Source organism: Polypterus senegalus, chromosome 11 (assembly GCF_016835505.1).
Source record: "Polypterus senegalus isolate Bchr_013 chromosome 11, ASM1683550v1, whole genome shotgun sequence".
NCBI lineage: Eukaryota > Metazoa > Chordata > Cladistia > Polypteriformes > Polypteridae > Polypterus > Polypterus senegalus.
The window spans coordinates 155,056,057-155,079,182 of NC_053164.1; the positions used below are offsets into that span (position 1 = coordinate 155,056,057).

Sequence of the window (23,126 nt, forward strand, 5' to 3'; positions counted from 1 at the left end):
GTATGTAATAATAAGAAGAATAATTCATTATATTTATATAGTGCTTTTTCAAACTATTCAAAGCACTAAACATGTTCTTAAACTCTAATGCATGATTTGACCTTTTTAATACAATTTTCAAAAGAAAGTGGACACACATTTCTTACATATAGAATTTTATTATGTTTTAAATTATGTCATTTTTGGATTTCTGTGTAGTATTTTGATATTAAAGAGAGGCTTCATTCCTAGTTTTAAAAGGGAAGGCAATTCCTGCTCATACACTATGGTTTCATGATTTTTTTCCATTAAACTAAGCTACTTAATAAATTTACAGGTCACATTTTTTGTTCAGGATTTGACTTCTTTTCTGTTCCTTGATTGTAATAAAGAGGTTGAAACCAATAAAACCAGAAACATCAAAAAAAATTCACACTTTTTTAAAATTATGTTCAATTTTTAATACTCTTCATGGCTTGCCTTACTATATTACACTGTACTTAATTTTAATCTTTACAGGCAAGTTGAGCTACATAAAATCTTGAATTACTTGCCAGCTCAGATATTATTATATCTACAACCACTCCACAAAAATCAGGAGCTGCTGCATTCTTAATAAGAAATGTTAGAAAAAAACAATTGAAATATACTGAGAATGAAATAGTGATAGTGTGTTTTTGAAAGAGTAGAGTAAAATACCTAAAAGATATATTGCCAGTACTGTGGTTTCTTGTCAAGTTTACTTTCTGATTGTTTCAGCTGGAGCTCTGGTAATGAACAGCTTTCTAATAAGGCAGGCCTAATGCCATGGGAGCTAAAGTGGGCAAACTTTTGAACAAAGGGATTTTTGAACACTTTTGTTTGCTTAAATTGAGTTGAATTCAGTCAGTGGTCTGATATTTACACTAACCCCTAATTCACACCATCTTGTCTATCCAATTCAAACTAACTCAGTTTCATATTTCAGGGCTGGAAGTGGGAATAAAAACAGCAGATTTCATAGTTTTCCAGCATTCCTGCAGTAATACATTCTTGTATCAGTTATGGGGTATAGCACAGTACTGGTGATTGTATTTTAATTCTCTTTATTATTTATTTAGTAAGTCATTCAAGGCTAATTACAATAGTTGTATATATTCCACTTATAGTGCATTTATCTTGCATTAACTCTTATAAACACGTTGTCTAAAACATCTGTGAAGGAACATGAATGTTAGATGTAAAAAATGTCATTAAGCTATATTTTGTTTGAGCAGAGATTATTAATAAGGTAATGAAATATCAATTAACTTGAATAAAAGATCTAACTGATTTTGTAGTATCAAATTTTGGTACTGAGTATTTTGTAAGTCACTCTTTACTTTCACTTTTAGTCATAATAAAGTTTCAAAACAATAATTATAGTGGCTCCAGATTGACCAAAATGTCAACACCTCTCCTCAGAATTTCACACATCCCCTCCTTACAAATTTTTCCCTGGCATCATTTCTGCAAGAAGACATTTTGTTAATGACACATACAATGGAAAAGTGTTTTTCTATGTTATGTATGTGAAAGCATGAAGGTACAGGATTTTCTCACATCTGCTTACTCTACCCAGATGATACTGCAATACAAGTTAAAATAAAGCAGACAATTTACAAATGTGCAAGTCGGATCTAACTTCTTACTTGAACTAAACCGTGTGTAGTTCAGAAATGTTTGGTATATTAATAAACAAAGACTTTAAGTGTGCAGTTTTTAATGAATATAACATAGTACATTGGTTTATTTACTGATGTATTTTGAGCTATATAGATAGCAAAGTATAGAGGAGTTTTTACCCTATATACATTTGTTTTCATGTGATATATTATTATGTAGTGAATGAAAATTTTTCTGACGATTTATTGAATTGTTAAATGCAACAATTCTTAATGAAATGTATTTGTAAAAAATATGACACTGTAGTTTCAGAGTCATTATTTGTGTTGCAAATAAATTTCAAAGTTCCTCCTGCCACTAGAAATCTGCCTGTCCTTTAGTCAGTTTAAAAGTGGAGGACACCAATCTTCGTGCTTACAGATTAGAATATATCCATCCATCCATTTATTCAACTATTATATCCAATTAAGGGTCACTGACACTTGGAACATGTCCCGGTACAATACATATGCATGTTGTATTACAATGCTTTTTAAATTTTACTTAATTTGCAAATCATAGGAAATAAGGTAGAATGTTCTTCTTTCTTCATTTGTCAGTGTACACCCAGCAAACTAACTTTTATACTTACTATTCCTTAATTTTTGCTAGCTATTTGTATGAAAGTGTGTAATGTTCCCACATGCTCTTATAAAATAACAACCTGCTCTCTTCATCGTAAAATATACATTTCTTTCTTGTGCAGATGTTCTGTTCATCGCAGGTATAAATCTTCAATTTCATTTATTGAAAGTGTTACTCTCGCTTTTACTCTTCCTCCTTCGGTACTGTTGTCTCTTCCGGAAATCCTTTCAGTGGTTGCTCACGGAGAACAAATGAGGCACAGTACCTGCATTGGGAGGGAGTGTCAGTTACTGCACTACAGCTATGTGGCACGATTCCTCAAGGGTTGATCTGGCTCAGAGCATCCTTATTGTTGATGTCCCAGGCTGCTGGACCAGACCAATAGGATGACCACATAGCACCTGGCTGTGGCCGAATGATGGTCATTTCCAGATGTTGTGACTAGACAGTGTGTTTGTGCCTCGAGTGTTGCCAACCAGGATCCTGAGCTATTTTGTGGTGGGTGCAACAATGTGCTCTACCAGTGCATGCTCCCCAACATGTACTTAACCTTACCCTATCAAAAAGCTTTTAAAGGTATACCCTGTCCAGAGATTACATGTCTGTCTGATTTTCTGTTTTGTATTTCTCTTCTTTATTCAAAACTATTTTACTTTATATTAAATTGTAGATATTCCAACATCCAAACAATATGATAATGTTCACTGCTTGACTGAACTACAAAATTACAACAAATATCTAATTTCTCTCATTCAACTAAATGCTGATACTAGAAGCTGGAACTTGTTCTCTTCAGCCTTTATAATGCTATTCAAAATAATTGAACATAATGTCATCTTAAATTATCTCAATAATTATGTTTTACAAAATGTATCAATCTTCTAAGCAGTCAAACAGTATTATGTAGCCAATAACAGAAATTTTGGATATAAGGTAGGAATTGTTTGAATGGTATCATCATAGCTTAGCCTGTTAACTTATATGTCACTGGAAAGTATGCTGACACTGGAATGAACATTTGGAGAACATTAATATTGATACAATAGAATACACAGAACAAAACACAAGGAATCCTCAGTACAATATCCATCCCACTATATCCTAACTACAGGGTCATGAGGGTCTGCTGGAGCCAATCCCAGCCAACACAGGGCGCAGGGCAGTAAACAAACCCCGGGCAGGGCACCAGCCCACTGCAGGGCACACACACATACCAAGGACAATTTAGAATTGCCAATGCACCTAACCTGTAGGTCTTTGGACTGTGGGAGGAAACCGGAGTACCCGGAGGAAACCCACACAGACATGTGGAGAACATGCAAACTCCACACAGGGAGGACCCAGTAAATGAACCCGGGTCTCCTAACAGTGAGGCAGCAGCACTACCACTGCGCCACCGTGCCGCCTCAGTGCAATATGCAAGTTGTAAATGCATAGTGATCAGACTAAGAATTGAACCTAGGTCTCTAGGGCTGTGAGGCAGCAACAGTACTGTTCAGTCAAAAGCAAGTATAAATGTATAATGAAGATAAAAATTAATTTGTTCTTTGTTTCAGTCTATCAAAATTAAAATATAAAATAATTAAATTTTGCATTTTGTGTTTTTTTTCGGTTATTTTAAGTTTAGTTTATTGTCACGTGTACTCAATACAACAAAACACTAGCTTGTCTCCTTAAAATAGTCAGTTAGTCATTACCCCAACCCACTATATCCTAACACAGGGTCACGGAGGTCTGCTGGAGCCAATCCCAGCCAACACCGGGTGCAAGGCAGGAGCAAATCCCTGGGCAGGGCACCAGCTCACCGCAGAGCACACACACACTAGGGACAATTTAGGATTGCCAATGCACCTAACCTGCATGTCTTTGGACTGTGGGAGGAAACCCACGCAGACACAGGGAGAATATACAAACTCCACACAGGGAGGAACTGGGAAGCGAACCCAGGTCTCCTTACTACTAGGCAGCAGTGCTACCACTGCGCCACTGTGCCACCTCTCCTTAAAACAGTTGACAATAAAACAATACCAACAAAAGACACATACAACAAATACATAGCATGAAACATCTATACATACAATTATATACAATATGACATGTGTTTGCAAATATTATCTGTCTTTGTTCTATGATTGACTGTTCAGCTAATATTCCGTGCTGCATTCACCACACTTTTCAGTGTGAGATGAGCAGATGGCATACAAGGATATGATGCAGCCAGTGTGAATAGACTACTGTATACGTAAAGGAATTAGCAAGGATATATGAAAAATTACCATCTTTCCTCAGATACTGAGTGAAGTAGAAACATTTGTAAGCGTTGTTAACAAAAATATTGTGCCCATTCATTAGTGATAGTCACTTCAAGATATTTAAAGCTATTCATCCTTCAGACAACACCACTTTTCATGCAGATGGAAGTCTAGTCTGTCTTCTACTTTCAGAAGTCTTTGAACAACCCCTTAATTTTGCTGACATTAAGGATAAGACTGCTGTCCTGCCACTACTGAGTCATCAAGTGGAACGGTTCTCTGTAAGCTGTCTCATCATTGTTTGTGATGAAGCCTATATCACCACCATTTAATTATGGAATTGGAGCTGAGGCTGGCCACAAAGTCAAAGGAGAACAAACATTACAAAAGGTGGAATCAGTACAGTAACAGGTGGAGTGCCTGTGTTGAGGGGCAATATGGAGGATGTAAGGCTACCAGTCTGCACATGCTGAGTTATGTTGGTTAAGAAGTCTAAAATCCAATTGCACAGGGTGGAGTCCTAAATTGAGGAGTCTGATAGTCAGTTTTGCTGGTGAAACAGTGTTAAATGCTAAGCCGTAGTCTATAAACAGGACTCTGTGATAACACTTTTTATTATTGAGGTACAATACCATATCATACAATACAATTTATTTTTATATAGCCCAAAATCACACAAGAAATGCCACCAAACCCTGCCTTTTGACAGCTCCCCAGCCTTGACTCTCTAAAAAGACAAGGAGAAACTGCCAAAAAAATCCTCGTAGGGAAAAAAATGGAAGAAACTTTGGGAAAGGCAGTTCAAAGAGAGTCCCCTTTCCAGGTAGGTTGGGCGTGCAGTGGATGTCAAAAAACGGTAAATACAATACAATACAATACACAGATCAGAACACAAGTAATCCTCAATACAATAGAATAGTGCAATAGACTCTTACAAGTACAGGATTGAACAGTAGATGATATCACATATTATGATTCAGATGTGTTCAGAATCCTGGAGACCTTGGCCATTAAGCTGCCTCCCCTTATTGGCCATTCCACAGCTGAATCAGTGTTCGGCCAGCCAATCCGATGAAAGAACCCCTCTACCTGATGATTTCTGTGATCCTCCATCAGAGATGACTTTACTTTAGGCAGGCAAAACAACTTGACAGGTTGTCAGTGGCTCCAGTGGCACATTTGAGTACCAAGAAGAGAAACAGAATAGGTAAGAGTTAGTAACAAATTATAACTATAATATTATTTATGTTTTAGTGCTAATAACTAACAACAGAGATGAAGCCTGTATAGTTAATCAGCAGCTATAGTCAGGATATGCTGAGACCGAAAAGGCATCTCTTATAGTAGCAGGCAGACCATTGCACAGTTTAGGGGCCCTGTAACTAAAAGCTCGACCTCCCACTGTTATTTTATTAATCCTTGCAATCATAAGCAGACCGGCATCTTGAGTCCTTAATGTGCGTTCTGATTTGTAAGTCATGATAGGTTCAGACAAGTCAACTGGACCTTGGCTATTTAAGGCCTTATATGTTAAAAGGAGGATTTTGAAATCTGCCCTAAATTTAACCGGGAGCCATTGCAATGTGTTCATATATTCTTGTTCTTCTAATAATTTTTGCAGCAGCATTTTGGATTAACTGGAGGCTGTATAAAGAACAGTTTACACATCCAGTGAACACCACATTGCAGTAGTCAATCCTACTAGAAATAAATGCATAAATTAATTTCTCAGAATCCTGCTTATTTAAAAAACACCTTAATTTCCCAACATTTTTAAGATGGAAGAAACATGATGTAGATAACTTTGTAATGTGCAATTTAAATGACATGCTATAGTCAAAAATAACTCCTAGATTGCGCACCGATTCAGTAAAATTGATGGTGATTTCAACTGAGTTAAATGTTGACAAAATATTGTGATCAGCATCATTCCGTCCAATAATTAACATCACTGTTTTATAAGTTTTTAAAGACAAGTAGTTTTTATCCGCTCCTTTAATTCACCAAAACAACTAATTAAAGACAACATTGGAGAAACTTCATTTGGTCTAAACGAAAGGTTTAACTGGATGTCATCTGCGTACGAGTAAAAATTAACATGATGTTTTCTAATGATAGATCTCAGTGGAGCATGTAAAGTGAAAACAATAAAGGTCCCAGTATTAAGCCTTGCAGGACACCATATTTCACTTCTGTGTGTAATGATCTAATAACATAATTACAGTGGAGCTTCCGTCATCAGAGGATATCAGAATGTTGTTTATAACAAGTCTTAGTGTCGTTTCTGTACTGTGACCAGTGTGGAAAACAGACTGGAATTTCTCAAGTAAATTGTGATGCGTAAGGTGTGACTGAAGCTGATTGGCAACAAATTTTTCAAGTATTTTAGAGAGAAAGAGTACATTTGAAATTGGTCTACAATTATTAAGTAGTGAGTATTGATGACTGACATGTTTTGTGCATCAGGTACTGTGCCATACAATAATGAACTATTAGTAATGTTAAGAATTGAAGCTGAAAGAACATCCATTGCACTTTTTACTAGTATGGTGTATGGCCGGCCATTCATCCCGGCCAATACCCCCAAGCCGCCAGGTGGAGCCCTCCCTGCAGTATGGAGGTCCCCCGAAGACCAGCAGGGCATCATGGACATTGGAGTTTTTATACACAGCCCTGCTGGATACCATGGGGGCCACTAGGAGACGCTGCAGGGAGGAACGATGGTTATTGCCTTACACCCCAGAAGTACATCCGAGTCACATAGACAAGGGGAATGATGTGCTTCCGGGGTGGAGAAAAGGACTTTTTAAGTGATAGGAGATCACATGGTTTATTGTTATTGTATTGGTTAATTGAATGAGTATTGTGGAGGAGAGGGTGCTTTGTGAACTTTACTGTGAAAATAAAGTCAACTTTTGGACTTTTATCTGGTGTCTGGAGTCTTGGACAGGGGTGTTCAAGGGAGCGATAGCGCCCCCTATCTGTCACAGTGGCGTAGTCGGCAGGATTCTGTTGCGTCTATTGCAGAGGACCTGTATCAAAAATTTCTGTGTACAGAGAAGCCCCTGAAGACGACATACGGACATGCAGCAACAGCGCCAGAACCAACTATCAACAAGTCCAGTATGGGAAAGAAGAGCAGTATCGCCAGCGGGAAAGCCATGCTCATAATGGTCGATGCTCGGGAGGAGTCATGGAGCGGCCTCACAAGTCTGGAGAAACATCCAGGGACCAATGATCGCTCTGAGGTACGTGCCGGCAACATCATCGATAACTCGTTTAAAATTACACACTTTGTCCCATGCATGTACCTCGGAGATGATCACCTGGAGGCTCCGCGGGAAAAAGGAGACTTACTCGAAGACAATGGCACACTCCTGTTCGAGCCAGAGAGCATGGGAGAAGACTTCCGCATGTCGGCGGCTGGCGAGGGACACGAGATCAACCTCTGTGTTTTCTGGCAAGGAGGAGGTCCGCATCCCGCTGTTTGCGCCTTCGTTGCCGAAGATACGGACTTGGACATTACGAAGGGGAAGGGGGAGGTGAGCGAAGCACCGCTCACCCCGCACGAAGGTAACGAGGGCCGGGAAATGGCTGATCGGGCTGTTAACAAATTAATAAAAACAGACTGCAGTCCGCCGAAGAAGGCAACCCGGCCCTCAAGTCCAAAAAACTACATTTCCCAGAAGGCTCCACGAGACCAGTCAGAGCACGTGCTGACAGCGGACGGGCTCATTGGCTCCTGGCCGGTAGGTATGAAGAACGAGGAAGTGAGTATACCTCCGGCCGAATTAATTAAATCTTTTGACGTGCGGGAACTCGAAGAACTAATCGAGCCTGTGCAAGGTGTTTTCCAGATGCTTGCAGCCATTAAAAAGATCGTCGAGGATCTGGGAGAAATGGCTGAGGCGCCCATCTGAAAGGTAACAAAGTACTTACAGAGAATCGGACGGGAGCCTCCTGTAGTACATGATGTGGCGGTACAGGTGAGTAAAGCCGGTACCGTAAATAATGAAATAGGGACGCAGTGTGATCTGGGCCCGCTTTTAATGAATAGCGGGTGCCAAAACACGGCATGCCCTACAAGGGAGGCCGAAGCGTTAACCGAGTGGTCAGGGGAAGGGCCGATCAATCCGGAGCAGCTGGATAGTGCTGGCTTTCGGAGTGAGTCGGTCCTAAAGACCCGAAGCCATTTAAAAAATAAGTCTAGAGGGGTGAAGACAGGAAAGTGTCTCTTTATATTAAATAAAGAGGCTCAGACTGTGAAAAACCCCTAAAGCAAACAGGAGTTCCCAAAAATAAAATGGGGGTCTCCTGACAAGAAAGAAAAAGGCGAGAAAGAACCGTTAGGGGTTTCTTTCCCAGCAAGAAAAGGGGCGGACCTAACATTTTCCAATTGTTTTCACTCCCGCAGGGGGAGAATAACAGGAGGATGGAGGCAGTGCTACGGATGCCGAAGTTTCGGCCACATTTGGCAAAACTGTTCTTGGAGAGAGGGGGACAAGCTTTTGAATTGGACTAATATTCCCCCTAGATTCTCCAGGGAACAAGATATAAGGATTAGTCAAGGCTCGACCTGTCCTCTTGGAGAAAGACTTCCATCGCAGGGCAGGCTGCTTCGAATTATAATTCGTCACTGGGGGAGGAGTACTGTAGTATATGGCCGGCCATTCATCCCGGCCAATACCCCCAAGCCGCCAGGTGGAGCCCTCCCTGCAGTATGGAGGTCCCCCGAAGACCAGCAGGGCATCATGGACATTGGAGTCTTTATACACAGCCCTGCTGGATACCATGGAGGCCACTAGGAGACGCTGCAGGGAGGAACAATGGTTATTTGCCTTACACCCCGGAAGTACGTCCGAGTCACATGGACAAGGGAAATGACGTGCTTCCGGGGTAAAGAAAAGGACTTTTTATCTGACCCGGAAGTGATAGAAGATCACATGGACTGGGATTGGAACACTTCCGTGTCAGGGAATATACAAGGATTGTGGGAGCTCCCAGACGGGGAGCTGAGCTGGGTGGTAGGAGGGCAACACGTCTGGGAGTGGTGGAGAGTTTATTGTTATTGTATTGGTGAATTGAATGAGTGTTGTGGAGGAGATGGTGCTTTGTGCACTGTGCTGTGACAATAAAGTCAACTTTTGGACTTTTATCTGGTGTCTGGAGTCTTGGACAGGTTTTCAAGGGAGCGATAGCGCCCCCTATCTGTCACACTACTTTTGTTGGCACCGGATTTATGGAACAAGTAGTAGGTTTCATTTTTGAAATTAAAGTGAAGACTTTCTGCTCATTTACAGGATTATCCTTTCTAAAGTGTTGAATGCAATGTGAGACGGGGTCTGCCAAGCTAGTATGCAGTTTGCACTATAATGCTGAGATCTGGGATTTTAATTTTTTAATTTTCTCATAAAAGAACTTCATAAAGTCTGTACTGTTAATACCTGCTGGTATTTTGAACTGTTGATCTGAACTCCCTTTTGTTACATTAGCCACTGTTCTAAACAGTACCCGAGGATTTTTATTATTGCTATCTTTTATTTTAAAATAGTAATCTGAGCGAGCTTTTTTATATTTTTTAACAGTCTCTGTCCATGTAATTTGAAAGACATGTAGCTTTGTTGTTCTCCATCTCCACTCCAGTTTTTGACACTATAATTTTAGAGCTTGAGTGTTTTCATTAAACCGGGGAGAGTTTTTATGTGCTTTGATCACTTTTGTTTTAAGGGGAGCCACTGTGTCCAGAGCATCTACCAAGGTCATATTATAATGTGATGTTAGCAGATCTAAATTGTTCTTCATGTTTACATTTGATGTTAGCTGATCTAAATGGGTTTCCACAATTACACTTGACTTACTCAAAGTATCTATAAAGTTTGAAGCAGAATTACAGTCTAGATGTTACACACTCTTTGTTTTAATCTGTGAGTGTATTGGTAAGGGAAGAACCAAATCAAACGTAATTAAGTAGTGATCGGAAATAATTTAATGGAGTAATATTTAAATTTAGAATTTCAACTTTGTAAGTTATAATTAAATCTAATGTGTTAATTATGAGTTGGACCTTCGACAATCTGGAAAAATCCTACTGAATTTAACAAATAGGTAAAACATGTGTCAGTTTCCACATCAATGTATACATTAAAATCCCCCATCAATGCTACATGATCATAATTTATAGCCAAATCAGATAAAAGGTTACCAATTTCATTCATGAACAATGAATATGGCCTTAGTGGTCTGTAGCCTAGCAGTACAACTGTGTTGGAATCTGTTTTAATATTGCCAGGATGGTACGAAGTTGAAGTATATGGCATCCCCTATGGACTGATTGTGATATGCAAACTGGAGGTAATTATGAGTATCTGGAATATTCTTTTTAATGTATCCCAGTACCAGTCTCTGAAAGCACCTGTTCAAGTGTGGTGTGAGTGCCACAGGCCTATAGTCATTCAGACATTCCACTTTTGTTTTCTTTGGCACAGGCAAAATTGAAGTTATGGTTAAGCTTAATCAATGACAATGTGACATTTCAACATTCTTTTGTTGAAGAACAGATGACCACTTTAAAATAAAGTTCCCACAAATAAATTATGTTTTTTAGTTATTCAAAGCCTAATAACCCAATCACTAATGTTTTAGATGTTCTTAAATATATATTACTTTTTTTGCACATTTAATTCTTGATTTTTTAATCTAAACCTGAATATAGAAGACTGATTTTTTCCAAAATATGTTTTAGTTGATTATACAATATTGTATTCCTTTATTATAATTAAATATTTAAATATGATTAAATGTGATCTAAAATGAAATAACCTTTGTGCACCTGCATTGAAGGCTTGCCTGCCTGAGAAAACTGATTTGCTTAAATCACTATGTGGTTGTAGAGAAAGCAATTTTCAGTATACTTTCAGGCCAATGAAGTGCATGAAGACTGCTTGATTATGCTGACCAAGAAAAGACAGTATGTAATTATCATTGCACACCCTTAAGTTTTAAGCCAGTCTTAAGGGAAGCCACTCTAGGTAAGATTAAAAGCCCAGTGTAGCATCATTAACTTTAATGGTACTTCACTAGTAACTAAGGATGTGTGAATAATGAATATTAAAATCAAAGTATGACATATAATCTACACCCCATTCAAACTTTAGTAAAGAGCTGCCTAGAAGGTTTTAGTTCAGCACATTTTACCTTGTGCTTAATTTAGTACAACAGTTGCATACATCAGAATAGTTTAAACAAAAATAAACATTTAAAACAATGTTTAAATAATTAATTATTTTTTCTTTACATTGTTTTGATACATAATGTAAACTAACCTCTTTCCACAATTTGTTAAAAAAACAAACCACCCTGGCCCACTGGCAAAAATGTGACCTAAAAAAAGATTTGAACTAGAAATGGACAGGACAGTCTCAAATGATAAAATAATTGGCGAAAATGTGTCTGTCAGTTTAGATAATTTGAGAATTGACCAATAAAATAAGATTAAGGATTACAGTGTCAACTAGAAACCACAGTTTGTGCAGTACTGCACAGTTAACTGACTTTATGGACTGTTATTTTTATTTTTAAGGCTTTGTTAAATACAGCAGAAGAAGCTGATCCTTTCAGCTGTTACAAATCAGATATTAGATTTGTATTTACTTGCAATTCATATGAATAATTAGTTTTAGTATTATGTACAGTACCATGAAAAAATATTTGCCCCTTCCTGCTTTACTTGATTTTTGCTCATTTCCAAACAAATGTAGTATAATACAAAAGACCACCTGGGTAAACACAATAACATTTTTAAATGCTAATTTGAGTTGTTAAAGGAAAAAAAGTTCACCATCACCTATATGAGTCACAGGAAAGGTAATTGTCTCATTAGTTACTAAATTAACCAATGAACCAAATTTAAATGATTTACAACAGGTTAAATTAGACCAGACACACCCAAGCATTATTGCTGCCAGCCCTGTTGAATCTAAATGTCACTTAAATATCAATGTGAAATTGGCTGAAAGGTTTTAAGCAACACACCATGCCTGAGAAACAAAGTTACTGAAAGTTATATCAGTTGCAGAAGAGTTACGCTTTTACTGGGTTTAGACATCTTTATCAAAGCTGACTTACAAAATCAGTTTTTGTTGTAACGGTTTTCACTTTATCTTAACATTTGCAACACAAGCATGTTAAATACCTTGCTCAGGATCAAAAAGACAGTCCCAATTGAGGGTTGTACCCAAAACATTGTAGTTTAAATTCCAGTTTTTCACAAACTATTCTTGTTTTTATCAGGCACTTAAAAAGAGAACACTGTATATAGGACAGCGTACACTCACCTGGTATATATCCATCTGTTTTCTAATTCAAACACCTTGCTCCAACTGTGCAAGGAATTACGTTCCAGAGAGGAGTGTGTTACTTTAATACTGGCTCGCATTTCCAGATATAAACAGCTGATGGTGATGCATGTGATCATGGAGAGAATCCTGGTTCACTTTCAGTAAAAGTAGAAAAGTCTTTTTACAGCTTGGCAGGTGTTGTACAACTTTGGTCATTTGCTTATTTTCAAAAAGTTCATCCATTAAATATGGCTTAATTTCTGCGCCGACATGGTTCTGGATACATCAGCAAAATGTCAAAACCATTCTCCTCAAGGTTGTATAAATATTGTTGGGTTTATAAAATAAAAAAATAAATATTTATATGCTATTTTCCATATACTTGAAATGTGAAGTCCTTTAGTCTCAGCTTCTGTAATAAGTATACATTTATATTTAGAATAAATCATATTGTAGTATTATTAAAGACTTTGTATCTTTACATTTAACCTTTTTGTCAGCTTTCTAGTTAGCAAATTAGTTCACTTCATATTCCCAGAAATTGCTTATAATAACCATTATTCTATATAACATTGCTAATTATTTCCCAGATTTCTGATTTTTTATATTGTCATTCTTTGTGAACACTTTTTTTCCAGAAAACAGTAGTGGGTTTTTGAGCCTCCATTGCTTTATACATCCCTGACATTACCAAAAGCAGGCCATGTTTTTTTTTTTATCTTTTATTGAATGTATATAAAAAAAAAAGTTTTATACAATCAAGTCAAAACTTAACAGACCTAAATTCAAATCAATCCCCACCCATGAGAAAGAGAGGAAGGCCAACAGCCAGAATAAAAGAGAGAAAAGTAAAGAGAGAAAGGAATCTTTTTCCCCCAATATAAATGCTTATTCTAAAATATTATTGATTAGGTCCTACCATTTTTTTAAAAAAAAAAGTCTTGAACAGATCCTCAAAGTGAGAATTAGATTTGTTCCAATTTGAAATAGTATATAACATCAGTTACCAACTGACTTACAAGAGGTGGGTTAGGATTCTTCCAGTTTAGTAAGAAAAGTTTACGTGTCAGTAGTGAAGTAAAGGCAATTACAGTAGAACCTCTGGTCACAAATGTTTCCAAACATGCACAAATCAGGTTATGATCAAAAAGTTAGCTAAAATTTTGCATCTGTTCACGACCACATGCTCTGGTGGCGAACAAAAACACTGGCTGGCCAGTTTCCCTTCCGGTTTGTCAAGCCAATGATTTCCTATTTTCCGTGGTCCTGGATGACAAGGAGTAGCTGATGACAAAGAAACTCGCTGAACTCCAGCAGGAGCAGCATAAGAACTGATACAATAAAATCCGTCATGGAAAAATGGAACGAGTGCCAGGATTTTTTCGAGAAGAACTACCCAGACAAAGTGGTCAATGAATGAGTGATAAACATGATGAACAACCATGTCATCTCGCATTTCCGAAAAGTTTTAATGTGCAGGAAAAGGCAAGTCACATTAGACCGCTATTTCGTGAAGTCCGGTCTACCAGCTAAACAGCTGAAAACACCAGAAACCCTAAAATAGAAGAAATCACAAGGGAGAAAACACCTGAAGGAAAAAGTCCCTCCGTCACGGAGCCAGACTCTCCCTCAAAACTGTAACCTCCTCTCCACCCAGCTTCCTCCTTACTTCCTTTATGCCAGAACTTAACTCATGCAAAGTTAGTTTTCTTGGTTGTTTAGGGTTAGTTTTTGTATGAATTAAGGATTTTTCAAACTTTATTTTTTTTCCCTGTGTTTACAACTCATAAACAAAAGTGTTTACCGCAAGCAGTTCTTAAGGGTTTTATACAAACTTGGTCTAGCACAAACTCCTGCAATGTTAGTTTTCTCAGTTGTTCAAGGTTTTCTCAGTGTTATTCAATATTTTTACATTTAGTTTACTATTACACTGTGCATTCTAAGGTATAATGAACTATTTTTGTGCTTAAAAAAATATTTACACACAGTTTGTACGGTCTGGAACAGATTAATTTTATTTACATACAATCTTAAGGGGAACTTACGTTCGGGTTGCATCCAGAGTTTTGGAATGAATTATGGTTGTGACCAGAGGTACCACTGTACAGTTTGTTTGTCCTTCTCCACTTTAAGCCCATCTGGGAGTACACCAAACACAGCTATTAATGGGTTAGGAGGGACTGTAACACCAAGGCTGTCTGATAGGCATTTAATGATTTTTGTCCAGAAAGATGTTAATTTGGTACACACCCAAAACATATAACCTAGTGAAGCTGGAGCTTGATTGCAATGTTTGCAAGTTGGATCTTGCCCTGGAAATATTTTGGACTTTTTTTTTTATTATTGATTTTATTAAAATCAAATAACATTCCATACAAGCAAGTTAAGTTTTACAAAACTAGGTTCGAAACAAATCAACCCTCACCCATGAGAAAGAGAGCTAGGCCAACAGAGTAAAATTTTAATAGTAGGAAAAATAAGTAAATAAATAAATAGATACAGAAGAAAAAGGGAAGAGAATCTGCTTCCTCAATTTAAATGCTTATTCTAAAATGTTATTGATTAGATCCTGCCGGGTTTTGAAAATGTTTTGTACAGCTCCTCTAAGTGAGAATTAGGTTTTTTTCCAATTTCAGATAATATAAGATATCAATTCCCTACTGACATAAAAAAAGGGTTAGGATTCTTCCAGTTGACCAAGATAAGTCTACGTGCCAATAAATGAAGTAAAGGCAATTACAGTTTGTTTGTCCTTCTCCACTTTAAGTCCATCTGGAAGTACACCAAACACAGCTATTAGTGGATAAGGAGGAATTGTGACTCCAAGGCTGTCTGAAAGGCATTTAATGATTTTGGTCCAAAATGATGTTAATTTGGTGCACATCCAAAACATATGGACTAAAAAGGCTAGAACTTGACTGCAATGTTCGCAGGTTGGATCTTACCCTAGAAACATTTTGCACAATTTTAAATTAGACAGATGCGCTCGATATGTCATTTTAATATATCATATCATGCTTTGTGCATATGGAGCTAAAGTGAATTCTGTGCATGGCTGCCTTCTGCTCCTTTCCTGAAATGTTAAGGAAGAGGTCCTTTTCCCACTGTATTTTGGAATCGTTGAGAGGGAGGGACTTTAAAAAGTTTTTATAAATTACAGAAATGCTGCCTGATTCCTCAAGACTTATCAATATTATTGGCATGGTGGCGCAGTGGGTAGCACTGCTGCCTCGCAGTTAGAAGACCTCCCTCCCTGTGTGGAGTTTGCATGTTCTCCCTGTGTCTGCGTGGGTTTCCTCTGGGTGCTCCAGTTTCCTCCCACAGTCCAAAGACATACAGGTTAGATTCATTGGCGATTCTAAATTGCCCCTAGTGTGTGTTGGTGTGTGTTGGTGTGTGCATAGCCTGCAGTTGTCTGGCACCCTGCCTGGGATGTGCTTACTGCCTTGCGCCCTGTGTTGGCTGGGATTGGCAACAGCAGACCACCATGACCCTGTAGTTAGGATATAGCGAGTTAGATAATGATGGATGGATGGATAGAGGCTGGTGGGAGGTGAAGAAAATTGGACAAGCTTTGTTTAACAAAGTTTTTAATTTGGAGGTAGTGAAAGAAATGTGTTCCTGGAAAGTCAAATTTGGAGTGTAATTGTTCGTTGGATGCAAAGACATTGTCTATGTATAGATCTCTAAGTGATTTAATGCCAAATGATTTCCAGACATTAAAATTTATGATAACACAGATAAAAACTTCTCTATTTTAAAGTACTTTCCTACATTAGTTCCATATTTTGAGTGAATGAAGCACAATTGGGTTGTTAGTATATTGGTAACAGCTTGTACTTATTGGGGTACAAAGCAAGGAATATAAAGAAGCACTGCAGATTTTATTTCTATTGCAGACCAAGCCTGTGTATGTATTTTTTGTATCAAAATACGGGCTTTTATATTTGCTGCCCAGTAATAAAATTGAAAGTTAGATTGTTCTAGAGTTGTTTTTAAATGTGTGGATTTTTCGATATTCAAATAAATTAGGTTATGATTGAATCTAATTTCTTAAAAGAGGATTTGTTAATGTATATGGGGATGTTTAGAAATAGGAACAGAAACACCTTGAAATTACGTTGACAGTGTTAATTCTTCCAGCTAAAGTGAGATGAAGGGTAGAGATGAAGGGTCCATCTATGCAAGATTTGCTTAATTTTTTCCATGCAGACAGCAAAATTTTGTTGATAAAGAGCTTTATGTTTACTTGTGATGTTTACTCCTAGGTATTTAAACTGATCTGCGATGATAGAAGGGAAGGTGTCCAATCTAATATAGTGTGCTTGAGAGTTCACTGGAAAGAACACACTTTTATTCAAATTAATTCTGAGACCAGAAATCTTTTGAAATTCTGCTAGTGATCTGATATATATAGTACCATATCATCTGCATATAGTGAAATTTTCTGTTCACTTCCTTCTCTGATAATCCCCTTTATTTCATAAGCATTTCGGCAGTGAACTGCCAGTGGCTCTAGGCGATTGCAAAAAGCAATGGTGACAAAGGGCATCCTTGTCTAGTACCACATTCTAGTTTGAAGTAGTCTGAAATAATGTTGTTAACACAAACTGAAGCTTCAGGACTGGTATACAATAATTTAATCCATGCACATATATTATGGTCAAACCCTAATTTCTCCAATGTAGTGAAAAGGTAGTTCAATTCAACCAGGTCAAATGCTTTTTCTGCATTAAACGGTAATAATATCTCCAGGGTTATTAGACTTTGTGGGTGAATATGTTATATTAAACAGGTATCGAAGATTGGAAGCCAAGGGTCTGCCTTTAATAAATCCAGTTGGTCTTGTGATATTACCAAAGGAGGCACTTTCTCAATCCTTCTAGCTAGGATTTCGGAAAGTATCTTAACATTATTATTCAGAAGTGAGATTGGTCTGTATGATGTACATTGTAATAAGTCTTTATTTTGATTAGGAAAGATGTTAATTAATGCTTAGCGAAAAGTTTGAGGTAGAATTTTATAGTCTCTAGCTTCTGTAATTGTTGCTAATAAAAGGGGAGCTAATTTAATTAAGAATTTTTTATAAAATTCAGCAAGGCAGTCATCAGGACCTGCTGCTTTCCCACTCTGAAGTGAGTTTATAGCATCTAGTAATTCTGATATTTCTGTAATGCATCCAAAATCACATTAGGTTGTATCTTGTCTTCTTTAAACTGAGCAGAATATAAGGACTTGTAGTAGTCTCTAAATGTGTGCATTATATTTTTATGGTCAATGATTTTGTTTCCGTCTTTGTTGGTAATTGCTGGGATTGCATTGCAAACTTAGCTTGCTCTCCATGTTCATAATATTGATGTCTTGATTTATAAGTTAATTTTTCTGTTTCTTTAGTTGTCAAGAGGTTGAGTTCTGAATGCAGAGCCTGTCTTTTCCTATGAAGTGCCTCATTTGGACACCTGAAATGTTCTTGATCTATGGTAATTTGGTAATTTCACTGATTAGCTCTAATGCCTTCTTGGTTTCCAATTTATTTTTGTGGAAAAGATATGAGATAATTGTCCGCTTAAGAAAGTCTTCAGAGTTTCCCAGAGTATTCCTACAGAAACCTCTGAAGCTGTATTTGTCTCTAAAAAAATCAATTTGTTTTGATATAAATTCTATATAGTTCTTGTCTGATAATAAAAGTGGGTTAAGATGCCATCTGCAAGATGAGTATGTGAGGCAAAGTGATGTGCGCTCCATGATCAAAGAGGCGTGGTCGGAGATAACAATAAGATTTAATTGTAGGCAAAAAATTCTTATCTATAAACAAATCATTCTTGTGCAGCAGTGGTGAATAGAAGGAATATGCTATTGATTTTGTGTTTGGAAATCACCAAGGGTCTGATAAGTTGTGGTCAGTTGCAAACTGTGTAATTGTTTTTCCAGTGTTAGATTTCATCACCCCTCTAGCAGGAGATCTATCTAGGTCTGGATTTAAAACACAATTAAAGTCCCCAGCCATTATAATTTTATGAGTGTTCACATTAGGAATGGTTGCAAATATGTTTTGGATGTAGTACCTATCATCCACATTGGGTGCGTAGATATTTATCAAAATCACTTTACAGTTAAATAAATTGCCCATGATAATCACATATCTCCCTTCAGGATCAAAGGCTACATCTGATACTACAAATGAGATTGTTCTATTTATAAGAATTCCCACACCTCTAGATTTCTTTGTAAAGCTGGAATAGAATATTTGGCCAGTTCAGACTCTGTGCAGCCTAAACTGATCCTTGTTAATTAAGTGAGTCTCCTGTATAAATACTATCTTGGCATTTAGACCTGTTATGTAAGTGAATATTTTCTTTCTCTTTAATTTGTGATTGAAACCTTTAACATTCCAGCTCACAAAGGTAACTGTTTGGTCATGGATACAATGCTTCTGAACTTTTGCTGTAATTTTGTAGTCTTAAATTAAGGTTGTACAGTATTACATATGATAGCTTTAACCTTAATTTCCAATATTGCAAGGAGTTATGGCTATGAAGCCTATTGTTGTGTTGGCACTTACAATTATGGGGATGAAAAGGATAGATCAAAAATAGCTTGCTCTCTTTCTCTTCTCCTCCAAACCCCCCACCCCCCATTTTGCCTCCCCAAGTGAGACAAGACCACAGTTCACAAAGTCCCACTCCTCTGACATGCCTAGGCACAGAGCACATCCAGAACTAAACAAACCTCCAAGGGAGGCGTGAGCGAGTGACATATACAACCATATTCATGAGTGCTGCTATTTCGGAAACAAAGCACGGTGTAAACCTAAAGTTTAAATTAAGTTCATAGACAGGCTGCCGCTGGCGTTTGTCATGCCCACGAGTAATGTGGGATACAAGTTTAATGAGAGGACGCAGGATATAAACAAGAGTTTTGATCACTTTGTAACTAAGTTAAAATTGCAGGTGAAGGGCTGTGCTTATGCAAATTCCAAGAAACTGTGTTTGTGGGGGATTGACAGTTAAGGTGGGTTGGGGAGTCACGTCATCATCTCCCCTCCCATTCACCTCATTTCGCTCTGAGCTGAGCTCCGCAGCTAACGAAGTCTTATGGAACTGACTTTGTGACGCTGCTACCAAATACTCACAGAAAAATCCACAAGTTAAAACACACGCTGTCACTAGAGTTTCTCCACACTGATTCCTCCAGGCACTACTTACAAAAGGTTACATTGACAATCGGGTTACGTTATTTTTAAAATGTTTCCTTTTCTTAGCACAAGCACAGCTGAGAAGCTTCGATGCATGTGCTCCATAACGCGTTAAAAAATCACACATTTAATCACACTTTCAATTCCAAGCAAAGGGGGACTTCTGTCAATGCATGATTTCCTGGTACACCGATTACATTGATCAGCGCTTCCCCGATTCATTTTACCCTCACACCCCCTTGGTTTGAGAAGAAGTATGAATAAATATGAGGTTAACACAGAAAAACAAATCACCAATTGAAGCTTTATGAATAATCGATTCGCCATCAATAATTGTTTTGGTAAAGCCATACTCTGTGTAATCCTCCTTCCATTTTATAATTTTTCCGCCACTAGCCATGATTAAATGAACGGTAAAAAAGTAAAAGCGAAGCGAGGGTGACTTATTCAGGCAGGCAGGCGACAGCTCAATAGCTCGAATTTGGATATAAGTAGGTTCTATTTAGTCGCCAGCAATATCTTTGGTAGGAATGGAAGTTGAATTTAGTCTTTAAATTTCTATGATAAAGAAAAAGTTATGCAATGATGACTAAATTTAACTATATAAAGTCAAAACTTGTATATATAAAGTCATTCCCGAATATATAAAGTCAAAACTGCTTTAAACATGCTTTAAATCAGGCTTATTTTAAAACCTGAATTACGCTGAATTAGTATGCACCTTATGGTCTATGATGTCAAATAAAAAACAAAAAAAAAACAGAGACATAGGTATATATGATATTTGGATTTATTCATTTTATGACCTGTATAGTAAATTTCGGAAAACTTTGTGGTACGGATGCAGCATTATTCATATTCATTCACATAACATTTTGCGGTTTGTAATCTGTGACTGAGTATTTTTTTTTCCCGATCTTGCCAGTCCCAACATGTTGCTGTATGCTGTTTCTTTTGTACTCCAGAACATGCAGAGGAAAGAATAGCACAGAGCAGTAAATTCAGCGCTATATGCAATCATCAGATTCAAATGTTAACAGTTCACATACACACAAGGATCGTCCTTCCTACATTTACAACGTGTGTACCTGTTACAATGTACACACTTCATACTGTGCTGTGGTTTCTATTACACACCTGAAAGAAAGAGACAATATATGTGAAAACATCATCGCACTGATGCAATATTACGTGAAAACGTACAGCGTCAGATCAGGTGTGAGTTTATGCTGGCAATGATGTTTTCAGTACTGCTCTGTACTATTATTTCATCTGCATGTTCTGGAATAAAAAAGAAACAGCATCCAGCAACATGTGGGGACTGGCAAGATCGGGGAAAAAAAAACACTTGGTCACTGATTACAAACCGCAAGATGTTATGCAAATGAATATGAATAATGTTGCATCCGTGCCAGAAAGTTTTCCGAAATTTACTATACAGGTCATAAAACGAATAATTCCAAATCTATACTAATAAAAGGCAAAGCCCTCACTGACTCACTGACTGACTCACTGACTCATCACTAATTCTCCAACTTCCCGTGTAGGTAGAAGGCTGATATTTGGCAGGCTCATTCCTTACAGCTTACTTACAAAAGTTGGGCATGTTTCATTTCGAAATTCTACGCGTAATGGTCATAACTGGAACCTATTTTTTCGTCCATATACTATAATAGACTTCTGCTCGATGCCTGTGGGAGGCGGAGTTACGCCTGCCCATATAAGGTCGTCCGTCAGCGGCAATCCAATAGAAACATTGCCGCTAAATATTCACGGGTGAAGGACTGTGCTTATGCAGAGGAAGATGAGATGGTCAGGGTGGTGTTTGGCACAAACTCAGCGAAACTGCGAGAGAAACTTTTAAGTGCTGGGTCTTAGCTAACCTTAAATACAGCCGTAGACATCGCACGAGATGGCACCAACACAGCTGGGAACCTTCGATGCATGTACACCGAGCGGCTCACGTGAAATGACGCAGTGCACAGACAAAAAGCAACAGTTCCAAAGAGTGCTGAACAAAAACCGAATTACACAATTGAGAAGGCAGCAAAAAAATATGAAGCGTGTGATACATACAAGCATATTCATAAGTGCAGCTACTGCGGAAACAAAGCACACAGTGGAAAAAGTCAATGTCACGCTAAAGGAAGACAGTGTAAAAAAAACCCTGTGCATGCAGTGTGTCACATCTCAGATAAAGAGGAAGACGAGCTGTTTATTGATGACGTAAGAAACGAATCGATGAATGAAACCTGTTATCTTTACAACGATTGACAAACACGGAATGTAACTTGAACACAACACATCCTACAAATACGAACCTGATTGAAAGAAACAATGATAATCAAATTCTTGATGACAGCAACACTCATAAAACAATTACTGTATATTGACAATCATGTTACGTTATTTTTAAAATGTTCCCTTTTCTTTTTCATCACTTCTTTAACACACTATTTCTCCGCTGCTAAGCGGGTATATATATATATATATATATATATATATATATATATATATATATATATATGTATATATATAAACCACACGCCGTGGAGCAATGGTTTCTAGTGCCGACGTCCGATTCCCGAGAGGGGGTGCACTGAGTATGTACGCGCTTCCCGATTCATTTTACCCTCGCATCCCCTTGGTTTGAGACGTATGAAAAAAATATGCGGTTAACGCAGAAAGACAGATCACCAATTGAAGCTTTATGAATAATGGATACTTAATTCGCCATCAATGATTGTTTTGGTAAAGCCATGCTCAGTGTATTCATTAGATGAACGGTAAAAAAGTAAGAGCGAGGGGAGGGTGACTTATTGAGGCACGCAGGCGAAACCACAATAGCACGCGGGCTCGATGCGTCGGTGCGCGATAACTCGATCTGAGTTGCGCGATCACATTCGAAAAAATATATATTTTCAAGTTCTATTTAGTCGACACAAATATCTTTGGTTGGAATGTAAGGAATGTAAGAATTTACTCTTTACATTTGTATGGTGAAGAAAAATGTATGCAATGATGCCTACATTTAACTTACATTCCTACCAAAGATATTTCTGTTGACTAAATAAAAATTCCTTCTATTTAAAATTT

At 37.6% G+C, this 23,126-nt stretch overlaps 1 protein-coding gene across 6 annotated transcripts in view; it reads left to right on the forward strand.

Annotated features, from left to right (window-relative positions):
* chrm2a (cholinergic receptor, muscarinic 2a) overlaps positions 1-23,126 on the forward strand; it is a 656,161-nt gene that overhangs the window by 616,798 nt on the left and 16,237 nt on the right. The window contains exon 1 of one of the 6 annotated variants that reach the window (XM_039769954.1): positions 18,247-18,315. The exons of the other annotated variants lie outside the window; for them this stretch is intronic. The gene's annotated coding sequence lies outside the window, so the exon portion shown is untranslated. Of the gene's footprint in view, positions 1-18,246; positions 18,316-23,126 lie in introns of those variants that run through there. 6 annotated transcript variants of the gene reach the window in all.